Source organism: Pollachius pollachius, assembly GCF_949987615.1.
Source record: "Pollachius pollachius genome assembly, chromosome: 19".
Taxonomy (NCBI): Eukaryota; Metazoa; Chordata; class Actinopteri; order Gadiformes; family Gadidae; genus Pollachius; species Pollachius pollachius.
The window spans coordinates 11,485,243-11,497,551 of NC_136952.1; the positions used below are offsets into that span (position 1 = coordinate 11,485,243).

Consider the following 12,309-nt stretch of genomic DNA (forward strand, 5'->3'; position numbering starts at 1 on the left):
CCGCGTGCTGCACCACGGGCGCCTCACAGCGACCTGCCATCGCTGGGCTATACGCTCCGTTTACCACAACAGAGCTAGTCGCCAGACCTCCCTCCATGAGGCCCCGCCCCCCTCGCCATTCAGCCCCGAGAAAACCCACCGTGCCTAACGGCCTGGATCATCCTAACCCAAATTCCCCTGTAGTCACTGACAGTTGTATTCCCACATGTGCTCTCTCTCTCTCTCTCTCTCTCTCTCTCTCTCTCTCTCTCTCTCTCTCTCTCTCTCTCGCTTTCTTTCTTACACTTGCACCCAAACTTTGGGGCATGCCATGCACACTCTTTGCTGTCACCATCTTCCCCTCCAACCGCGCAGTGTGTTGTCAGCATTGTGTTATCAATGCTGACATTGATAACACAATGCTGCGATAGTAGTGTATGAAGGGGGGGGGGGGGGGTAGTGGTGGTGGTTATAGTGTTGTAGGAGGCCGGGGGGGTAGTGGTTATAGTGGTGTAGTGGTGGTGGTGATAGTGGTGTATGAGGGGTAGGGTAGTGGTGGTGAAAGGGGTGTACAAGGCTGGGGGGGTTGATGGTGGTGGAGGGGGTGTACGGAGGAGAGATATGGGTCAAAACTGTATAGGTGTCCTGGGGGAAGGATTGCACATCCTTCCTTTGATCCACACACTCATTAATTACCCATAAACAACATCACGAACAAGAACAACAATTACCAACGAGCCACTAACCCACACACAGACACACACACACACACACACACACACACACACACACACACACACACACACACACACACACACACACACACACACACACACACACACTAAGTGAGAGGAGGGGGGTTTGGAGTTAGTGAGGGGTAAAGCAGTAATGAGCTGTGGAATGCATAAAGCATGTGACTCTTGATCTGTGATGCCGGTGAGAGCGGATGCATCGTTATTTTCGGGATTGGATTTGGACGTGCTTTGTAGCGGGCCGAAGTTTGGTCCAATAAACACCGGTTCTGCTACCCTTGTTGAAGTTGTTTGGTTAGAATGACATTTATTGAGGTTTGTCTTTTAAAAAAAAGCAATAAGTAGACATCACCAGGTAGGCGCCAGAAAGTTGTCGAAATCACAAATATTCTGAAAGGGAAATTTTTTGCAACTATAAGACTCGAGACAAGTAGATTTGCAGTTCAAGTGGTTGAAGGGGAGTTCGGTAACAGCCAGACCCTCAAGACGGGAAAACAAGATGTTCTATACACTGTACTTTAAAACACAGCCCTCATACAGTGGTGAGCTGTGTCACTGCTAGGTCTGATGAGATTGTTATGGTCAAATTTAGAATACGGGTACATTCATTAACATCAATTAATGCAATCATAATCATTAAAGTTAATTAGCATTGGGGTTAGGGTTACGGTTAGATGGATAGGATTAGGGGTAAGATTATGTAATTGATATACTGATACCTAAGACATGTTTTACATTGAGTCCAGCCCTCCTTTAATGTTTACCATGTGAATGCCCTGGACGATTACAATATTAACTCACATGCAGACATCCTATTCCATAACAGACAAAGGAAGGACCGCATCAGACTGAAGAATAAATAGACACAATCAAAAGTATAAACAGATATATCATTAGAATAGTGTTAGTATATTCAAAATATATTATAAGTAAGCCGTATATAAAGACGGAAACCACAATGTTTGAGCTCATAACCAGAGCAACAATCGACACACTTTTCTGATATTATACAGGCTATTTGCACCCAAACTCTGACTGGCTGTCTGGTTAAGCTGTTGGCCTCTACTGGCCCAGAATATCAAATGTATCCTCGCTTCACCATCTGTCTGTGCAGACACTGAACTAAGGTCTTCCTAATTTAGTATGCATAACCTTCAAGGATGGATACTTTTCTATGTCTGGCTCCTCAGGCGCATATTATTCAATTGGTCATCAGCATAATACACAAAATAAAACCAAATCGATCAATTTGTGTTCCAAATAAAGTACACAAGCGATTCAATACGAGGGTATTTGTTTAGCCCTGCATTTCAAATTTCATTGGGCTTTTAACGCAACTTTCCAGAACAGTTCTAGCCTGGAGCTCGGGTGTATTTTATTTGAAGATTGTGTATGGGAACCCAGAGGAACCAAAAACTAGCATTGCAGTGTCCATACCCCTGGTATGGAAGTACATTATGAAAACAATGAACGAGTGCACGGTTCCCTCACCACACGCTCTGCTGGGAACCCTTTGGCCTGATTACTCGCTTGTGCGCTTGATACACACACACAAGCACTTGGTGAGCACATTGCATCTCCGAGGGCAATTTAAAAACATGTGGCACTTAGGATCCAGCAAATGGACGTTTGTTTCTATCCATTAGTCATTAACTGGTGGCAAGACCCTGGTACTAACTACAGGCTCCGGCTGGCACGCTTCCATTTTCTTTTCTCTTGAAACAAGAGCCCTATCACGTAACAACATGTCATTGAGGGCCGTGCTTCTGTGATCTTGTGTCCCTTAGGAGCCGTCAAACACAATAGTGCGTGATTTTTGTATTTTTGTATTGGCTTTGGACTGTACCTCTCCTCATCTTCTGAATTTGCTTCTTTTAAATTACATTGTTTATACTCAAGCGCTGATACGTGGAGTTGTGTAATGCAACGAAATCCAGTCTGCATTCTTAGAAAAGCAACCGTACAGAGTTGACAGCTTTTTAAACAAACAGTAAAACGTAAATATAAAATAAGGATGCCCTGAGTAAATAACCATGAGGATGGTTTCATCATTATTGTCTTACATTTAGGGCATTTAGCAGACGCTTTTATCCAAAGCGACTGACCTAGTTTAATGCACACATTGACACACCGACGTCATCAAGATCAGTTAGGGTTAATTTTCTTGCTCAGGGACACATCGACACACATCTGGAAGAGAGCCTGGGATCAAACTAGCTACCTTCCGGTTACAAGTCAATCTGCTCTACCTCCCGAGCTAAGCCAACCCACAGTCTTCCTTCTCCCTGTCTCAATAATTACTTCCTTACAATAATCTACCCAAGTAGCTATGCGCCTAAAATGTTAATTTTTTTTGGGGATGCAAACGGCTTGAAATCAGAGGGGACAGACTGTAATGGTCGTCATTGTTGCCATCCCTGCATCGGCAGGCAGCGTTGGGAGGGTGGAGCTCTGTCACCACATGGAGAGGGCTATCTTTAATGCCCACAGGGGTGCGGTGGGGTATTTTAGCAGTGATGTTCGGCGACGAGATGAGCCCCTATCATCAGCCACATTAAGTCGTTAACTCCCAGCCCTCTTTTATTTTCTGCCCTTGTTTTTCCTCAGTCCATCTGTCCCCTCTCCCTCTCTCTCTCTCCCTCTCCCTCTCTCGATCTCTCCGTCTCATCCTCTCCCTTTCCTCCGCTCTGCCCACTCTCATTCTCAAATATTTTTCCCCAGTGGACTGCACAGCTTGTGATGTCTATATTGGGCTTTGGTGTCTCTCTCCCTCTCCCTCTCTCCCTCTCCCTCTCTCCCTTGCTCACTTCACTAATTTCTCTGTGCTGTCTTTCCTGCTATAAGCGGTGGGAGTTCAGTGACTCAGAGTGACGGATCAGGGCACTGAGTGGACCGATGACATCCACCACCAAATCTCGCTCTCGCTCTCTGTCTCTCTCGCTTTCTCTCTCTTTGTCCACCCTTTTTCACAAACAGGCTTTTATTAGAATGCCACATGTATGGATTATATGAATTTCTCACGCTCACCTTCCGTCTTTATCTCCGCCTCACTCCCTCTGCTTGTTTCTTTTTCACCCACGCTACTCTTCTTATGGTCCTCCTCTTCATCACTCTTCCTCACTTCCTCCCCCTGGCCTCATTACCCCTCGATCCTCGTCATCCCAGCTCGCCCCCTCTAATCATGCTCATTAGGTCATGGGTCAGCTGGACTCTATCTCTCTCGCTCTCTCTCTCCCCAGTCTGGTAGTCTCTCTCTCTCTCTTGCCATTGCTTTGCTTGCCATATCCTCCCTCTATCCCTGTCCTCCTTTTCTCACTTCCCCTCTCTCTGTCCCCCACACTCTCTCTCCTTGCTTGTCTCTCCCTCCCATCCTCACTCTCCCACCCTCATTCCCTCCCTTCCTCTCCCTCTTTCCCATTCTCCCTCCTTCCCTTCCATCCTTTTTCTCTCTCCCTCTCCTTATCTCCTTCGTGCCCCCCTCTCCCCTCTTCACCACCGCCGCTTCCTTCTCTCTCCTTTACTTTATCTCTCGCTTCCTCTCTCTCCCCTCACCCCCCTCCCTCTCTTCTGGCTCATTCTCTCTTACGCGGCACACGATCCGTCTCCGACTCTCGTCTCCCCCTGTATCTCTCTTGATCCTCCTTTCACTTTCTCTATCCTTCCTCTCTCTCTGCCCGTCTCGTCCTCTGTGTCTCTTCCTCTCTCGCTCTCTTTTCTTCCCCCGCTCTGTCGTTCCGGTTCTTGGACTCCTGGTATTTTTATACAGGCCATCTTGGCTCGGCAGGACACAGATTGGGTCATGTAGACAGCCAGCCAGGTTGCTCTGAATAGAGGCAGGCAGAAGGGTGTGTGTGTGTGTGTTTGTGTGTGTGTGTGTGTGTGTGTGTGTGTGTGTGTGTATGGTTGTGTTTTTCTTAACTGACTAATTGCCAAAAGAGCGGTGATCTAAGCTCAGACTTCAGCCATATGGACAGGGGAGTCGGTCAGGACAGACACACAGCAATACAGACAGACGGGTGAGCAGGTATAGAGTAAGACTGGCAGGGAGATTGCCAGTGCAAATGATCATCACCTGTGTCACAGTGAGGCAGGACAGATTGTGCGGAGCTAATGTTCACCGCTCCCCATCCGCGGCCCCGGCATAATACAGCTCGGCTGCATGGGTCATGTGTTCAGTGCATGACCTAATTTGGTCATGTCAGGTCACTAACTCCTTATCACTCTCTTCATCAACACGGCTTGACATAAAAATAGATCATTGTAAGGGCATCCTTGTTCAGCCATCCGTGGTTCCAACGTCAGAGGGAAACACGGTGAGCATGGACTAGTTAAGCACCTTACCTAACCTTAGTCACACCAGGACTTTCGAGGCGATTTCCCGTGAAGTCTTTTCCATCGATCTATGAAGATTCATGAAAAGGGAGTGTTTCAATGGCTCAACTTCAACAGCTTATTTATACTTTAATAATGATACAACAACCGTGTATCACATCCCTGAAAAAACACACTCAAAATCTAAAAATCGAGCTTCAGTTTGTTCTCAAAAGTTATACGGCGTCACCACTAGCAAAATCTTTAAAAGTGGATTTGGTATCAACCCCCCCCCCCAAGAGACAGCAACTTGTATTTAACAAGCTAGCACGTCGCTAGCAGTCTGACAGTACATTGTTGGATAGCCCGATTTCTATCTTTCTTCTTTCTTTCTTATCTTTCTTTCTTATTTTCAATCTTGTTTGTGTATTTTGTCGGAATTTGTGTGAACACAGTGGATTACGTTATATGGCAGACGGCTCTACAATCATCAAGATGTTCTATTTACTATTCCTAAGACCTGCATCACTGACTGAGAAAAATATTAATAGTCAAAGACAAATCATTTTGAATGTATACATTTATTAATAAACATTTTCTGTTCTGCTTGTCTACTTGTGTAGCTGTTTGAGGCTGTTTTTACTTGTTTAGCTAACTCAAACTTTAATACCATTGCCGTACAGACAGAATCACAAAATTACACTGATATTATGCAAATTACTATTTACAACAAATGAAATAACAACTTGTATTATACATGAATGCAATCATTTTTACTTTTCTGTTCTGTTTTACCCGAGTAACTGTATACCTAGCCTGTGAGAAGGATTTATAACTGGGAGATATTTATAAATGACCCTATGTGTCATGAAACTCCTCTACCTCTCTTTGAAAGACCCTCAAAGTCTGGTGTCATGTCTGAGGTTGGAACTCTCAGCAGCGAGGCCAGATGTTTACCCCTCAGCTGTGATCTGACAGCTGACTTGTTGCAGTTCATCACAGAAAGAGTTGATTCATACACGTACGCAGAGCCAACGAAAATTAGCGTCCGTTGTCCACACTGAAGGGAACACAGTTTCCAAACCTACGCAGGGCAGCTTTGGAAACTGTAGGTTGCCCGGTGCGGATGGAGTGAACCTTTGCTCGTGAGCAGGGTCACAGTGGATGTCAATCGGTTGTAGCTGCGAATCCAGGGGGACTTTCACTCTGTCGAATGAAAGGGGAGCGGACACCGGCTCCGGTTCTTCTTCAATCTTCTCAAAGACAGAGAAATGGAGGCTTTGTTTTCCTTGCGGGTCGGATTGAGACGGTCCACGGGCCGGTCCCAGGGCATGTACAAACCTGCACATGTCTGCTCTGAAAAGTTTAGCATACGCAAGGCTAATAGCTAGCATTATAATTTGTTTTCTGAGCGTGAGACTAACGGCTGCCTTATTTTTCCGTTTACTGTGATTGCACATCGTGTTTGGTGAGCCGCCAGAGTGAGAGCACTATCTCAACACGCGGTAGATAACAGCAGCAGGGTGTGTGTGTTTGTGTGTGTGTGTGTGTGTGTGTGTCTGTGTCGTGTGTCTGTGTCTGTGTGTGTGCAAGCGTGCATTTGCTCGAGCGTGTGTGTGTGCTGTGATGATGTCTGATTGATGTGAGCGCTGTCGACAGATGACTGATTTGCTTGATTATAACCCTCCATTAGGGTGGTTACAAGGATGGGACATGTAACCAGCTTTTTCAGAGAGGGCATGTCCGTAGAAGGCCTGTAGTTGTCCATGGGTCAGCGCAACCCCATCCTCTGCTGCCACAATGCCCTATTACAATTCTCCCTATACATCCCAAGTGTATATCCATCGGCCGGCTTATGGTATTATAGGGTGGATGGAGAACGCAGCCAGGAGGTCCTTTCACTCACTGATGTCTTGCCCTACACTTGCCCTCCTCTCATTTCTCCATATGCTACTGTTCATTGATGTATCACGCACTGATACTGTTATATGGTAGATGGCTCACAAAGCACCATTGAATTCCAGACAATCTTTTGAAAGTGGTGGGGAAATCCCTCTGCATGGGTTGTAGGGTTTTGTCAGAATAAAGGGGTCACAGTTATGGAATCTAATCCTCTTCGGTTTAAATGTGAGCTTTTGATTTCCTCGGAGGCTGTAACTGTAATGAGGGGTGATATAAATACGCTTGCATGCAAGGGGAGCCACCTCAACAGTCTCAACAGAGGGGCAGGACAGCATCTCTGGGGTGGTGTAATGACCCCAAATGCCTGGTCCCCGTGTGTCCACGCACACAAACACCCCCACACACACACACACACACACACACACACACACACACACACACACACACACACACACACACACACACACACACACACACTAACGCACATGCAAATGCACTAAGACAATGGACATACACACACACACTCACACAAACAAGCACAAAATCAAAAGACAGACAAACACACACACACACACTACATCAATAGAGATAGACACATACACACACACACACACAAACCTAGACTATAGACATACACTTAGACATACATGTGCCCCAAGACACTAGACATCCGTGCAGATGCATGCATGCATGTGCGCTCGCACACACACACACACACACTCACTAAGACAAAAGACACTCTCACACACACACACACACACACACACACACACACACACACACACACACACACACACACACACACACACACACACACACACACACACACACACACAGACACACACACTTTAGCACAGCCAAAGAATGACAAACTGATTAGCTCCCCCCGTGAAAGAAATTAATTGAGTTCCTTCACGCTTAAAATTAATTCACACATTTTTTTGGGACTGTCCTACTTAATAGTTAATAAGTAGAGTAAAATAAATAGAGGTGAAGAATGTTCTGGGTGTCAGAATAATCGTAGAACATTAAAGCGGCTCTAAGGGAGGCACAATAGAATTATTCTGTTCCTAGACACACAAGGATACACAAACCTTATTTACGGGTGTGTGTTGGTCAGCCATCAGTGCTTATTGTGGCATTCATCACACCAGCTTTGTAGCTCTTTGTATGATTCCCTCTAGGTCCACATAACCCCAGGTTGGTTATATCCACACTGGTTAAAGTGGAAAAGTGTGCTTGTTGTCAGAAGTTTGGAGGTAAATTTATTTCCCCTTGTTGACGTTGATGCTGATGCTGATGTTACCGGACAATCAAAACAGAGTGGTAGCCAAAGTAAATGAATAAACGGTTAGTCTGGAAATCTGGCTGGGGGCAGGGACAATAACATCTATCAACTTGAAACGTATTAGCTTTGCTTATTTGCTGATTAGCTTATCAAGTTTGTTTACGGTTACGGTCTGGTTCTTTGGAAGCTGTGAGTAAATGTTTGAAATGCCCAGCCATCCACACGAGTTGCACTCTAAACAATCGAAAAGTCATAGACAATGTGAAATAACACATTTACTTTTTACTTACGCTGATGAGAACAAATAATGCAATAGCTTCATGGTCGAACACAGTGTGAACAGAGTCATTCCAAAGGAATCGAGAAAACCAATGGAGAAGAGAAACCAAACAGACCATATTTATTTAACGTTGAGTGTCTACCTAAGAGGTCGTATAAAGAGCAAAGACAAAGTGTGAGTGACAAAGGTGAACCGGTTTGCAGTCGTTTTTGGACGAGGCGCGGTAAAGTAGAGACAGAGCCAATCGACAGCATGTCCATTGTAATGGAGGAGCTGAAGAAGATCAATAAGAAAATGGACAGGAAACGCTGTTCGCTAGACAGGACATTCGAAGATAAAAAAGAAGAAATTGGTTGCTCTTTTGGGAAACAACTGAAAGACAAATTGACATTTGAAAGAGGTTCTAGGGTAAATCTAGTGAAATGGAACCAAGATGACATGAAAGTCCAAAGAAAGCCAAGGCCGCATTGATCTGGAAATACGGCACCTGTGAGCGTGAATCGATTCAGATGGAAATAAAAAGGTACACCACAAGAGCCAGCCGCATTCAATTCAACCCTGACATTTCCCTCGTTGTTTCGGGCCTGCCTTTTGACGGGGGTGAGAATGTCATGGAGAGGCAGGAAAAGTTTTTCACTGAGGGGGGGCGGAGTTTGGGGGGCCACAGCTGTACCTGCTATGGTGGTTGTTGTGTGGATGAGACTGAGAGAGATGGGATTGGGACTGATCAAGGTGGACATGTACACAACAGAAGAAAAAGTGGCAAGGCTGCGGCAAAACCAAAACCTTAAGTATAGCGAGACATGCAGCAAGGTCTGTCTTAGATGAGATAACATCTAGAAGAAGGATTTTTCACAGCTCGGAGAGGCTAGTTAAACTCTCAGGAGCGACCAACAGAAGATGGCGGTCAGGGAGGAAAGTATTGAACTGCACCTGCAACGACACAGACCGCATTCAATAATCTCTCTTTAGTTCATTGGAACTTAAATGGATGGACAGCCAGGAACTGTGAGTCAAACACAGTGATTCTGAACCACCTATGACCAGATCGAATCTCATTCAAATGAGACTAATTTAAAAAGAGAGGGCTCTGTTGACATTAAGGGATATGTACGGTATGGTAACAACTGAAAGAAGCATGTCAATACCCCACAGGGAACAGGAGCTGTAAGTATTTGCTTTAAGACTGACCTATTAAGCTCATATGATGTTGAGGTGATTGAAGAAACAAGGCGGATGGAACCCTTGGTTTGCAGCTAGTCGGTTTGAGTTTGTGAATTTGCTTTGTAGTGTTTCCATGTCGTCTTCCCCAGAGATATTGCCCTGGGGAGGAGATGCATCCAGTTGCTTTGGTCACTTATAGAGCCAGAAGTATTTCTGTTCTGAAGCGGATGCTGTTTATGATTGCCGAGTCCTCAATAGTATGTATGTAACCTAGATCATTATTTGAAAGAGGTTGAAGAGGTACCACCGAGAGTTGTGTCAGACGACTGTAAATAAACACAGAATCGTGAAGAGAGTTTCTTAGAGACTCCAAATTGTGTCTTGTAAACAGTGGAATACGCCCGCTTAATGAGCACTTTATTTCAGTATCAACAAAATAAAAAGCGGTTGTACACTATATAGCAACTACTCATGTGTATCTGAAAACATGCACCCGGATCAAGGTGGTACAGCACATCAAATGGTTGAGGCTGCATGGACCTCATTGGGGAGTGTGGTAAATTGCTTCGCCATTCTTTGTAATGGAAGTAATGGACTTTTCTGTAGGCTTCGGAACGCGGCCGGTCGGTTCTAGAGGGAGAGAGCAATCGACTCTCTCCCTCTAGAACCGAACGCTTACTGCGTACGCTTACTGTAAAAGAAGCGTACGCAGAAAGTTACCCAAGGATTTTTCATTGTTCAGATATGAGACGCTAAGTGCTGACAGACTTGGTGGACAGGCTGCAATTTAGTTTTGCAACATAGGAAGAGCTACATGGGAGGTCTGGTGAAAACTGTGTAAATTAGTACATGATGGAAAGGGGAAAAGAGTCACAGGATCAACAACCTGCGGCCAAATCAAAGAGAGTTTGTAAGCAGAGGAAACCGTGTTGGAATAAGGAGCAGCAGGATCATAGTATTCTTTGCATAGCTGAAAACATTCTTATTTAAAATGTAAAGGAAATGGAGGAGATGGGAAGCCACTATATAGTATTTTCAGAAAAATGTCAAACTGCATATAAGACACCGTTTCTATAAATGTAGATATCGAAGAATGTCTAGATTCCAGTCCAAAAAGTCCTCAGCATTTTCTGGAAATAATAGATAAGGCACAGACGGAAAGGGTACATCCCAATGGAAATACGGGGAGAGGGGGTAAATATGGCAAGAGTCTCTTCTCAGGTACGTGCAGATTCTGAAAAAAGACTTTGCTAATCTGTTCTCAAGTGACGCTAGAGGATAGGATGATGGGTTTTATCAGGAGATGTGTCTACTGAAAAGCCCGAAAAGAAATGTTTGAGGTTCACTTCCAGGGTAATTGAGATCTTAACGCAAAAACATCTATAGCTGAGGGCCCGAAGGCGATAGACCAGGCAAAAGTTGGGAAAGCCACTGGTAGAGAAGTTAAGTTCGGAAATTGCTTTGATTTGATAAATTTCATCTTTTCAAAAAGGGTTTTGAGTTTAGTAGACTAGCATCAGTACGGCTTTATGTGTATTATAAGCCTTATCCCCAAATCACAGAGAGATGACCCAAGGGAGCCTCACAACTACAGGGTCATCAGTTTAGCACCGTCTATACATTGTATGCCTCTTAAAATTAATGAGGCTGATGGCATTTCTGGAAGAGGAAGAGACGGGGGTCAGTACTTGACTGACCCCCGTCTCTCCCCCTGTGTTGCACAGGGTATCTCATCGGTCTAAGCACTACTCATGTCCGCATTGATATTGTTTGTCTATTGATCTGTGATATAATCTGATATAGGATGGGCAACAAACTAGCATGGGACGAAAATAAAATATGAATGATTCAATTCCGGGAGCATTAAAAACCAGTGAACTTTACCACTTAGTAATACAACATTTGACTTAACAATAAAACTTTCACATTGGTTAGTAACTGCTTCCGTTTAGCTGCCACTCTCATACAGTGTAGAGAATACAGTGGATGGAAACTCCCTGCACGATACTGGCGGGTATCCAGGGGCAGAAAATACAAATAAAAAAGAAGGGCAATACATCCAGGCTGACAATCGGCAGAGCGGGACCCCGGGATTGGCTGAATACATTAGCCTGTCAGTGGCGTGGTCTGGTCCTGCCAAAGCAGTGGTGACAGCAGGTATCCTCCAGGTAGAGGCCTGGCTGTCAGCCACCCTGAAGCTGACGGACAGCCGTCCACACGGACCTCGCTAGTTAGGGAGACGGGCCCTCTGAGGATACACACACACACACACACACACACACACACACACACACACACACACACACACACACACACACACACACACACACACACACACACACACACACACACACACACACACACACACACACACACACACAGATACAAGCACACAAGCACGCACACACAAACAGAGATACACATAGAGATATGACACACACACACACACACACACACACAGGAAGATACCCTCACACGGATAAACATAATAAGCACACGCACACAACGCAAAACAAATTGAAAAACAAGCAAACAAAATACAAAACACATGATATAAATACAACTGATAATTTGTCGGGGAACACACACAGACATACACACACTAACACACACACACACACACACACACACAC

The 12,309-nt window shown here is 45.0% G+C and overlaps 1 protein-coding gene across 1 annotated transcript in view; it reads left to right on the plus strand.

Annotated features, from left to right (window-relative positions):
• Nucleotides 1-12,309, plus strand: part of snx29 (sorting nexin 29) — a 100,559-nt gene that overhangs the window by 50,950 nt on the left and 37,300 nt on the right. The window lies entirely within an intron of this gene.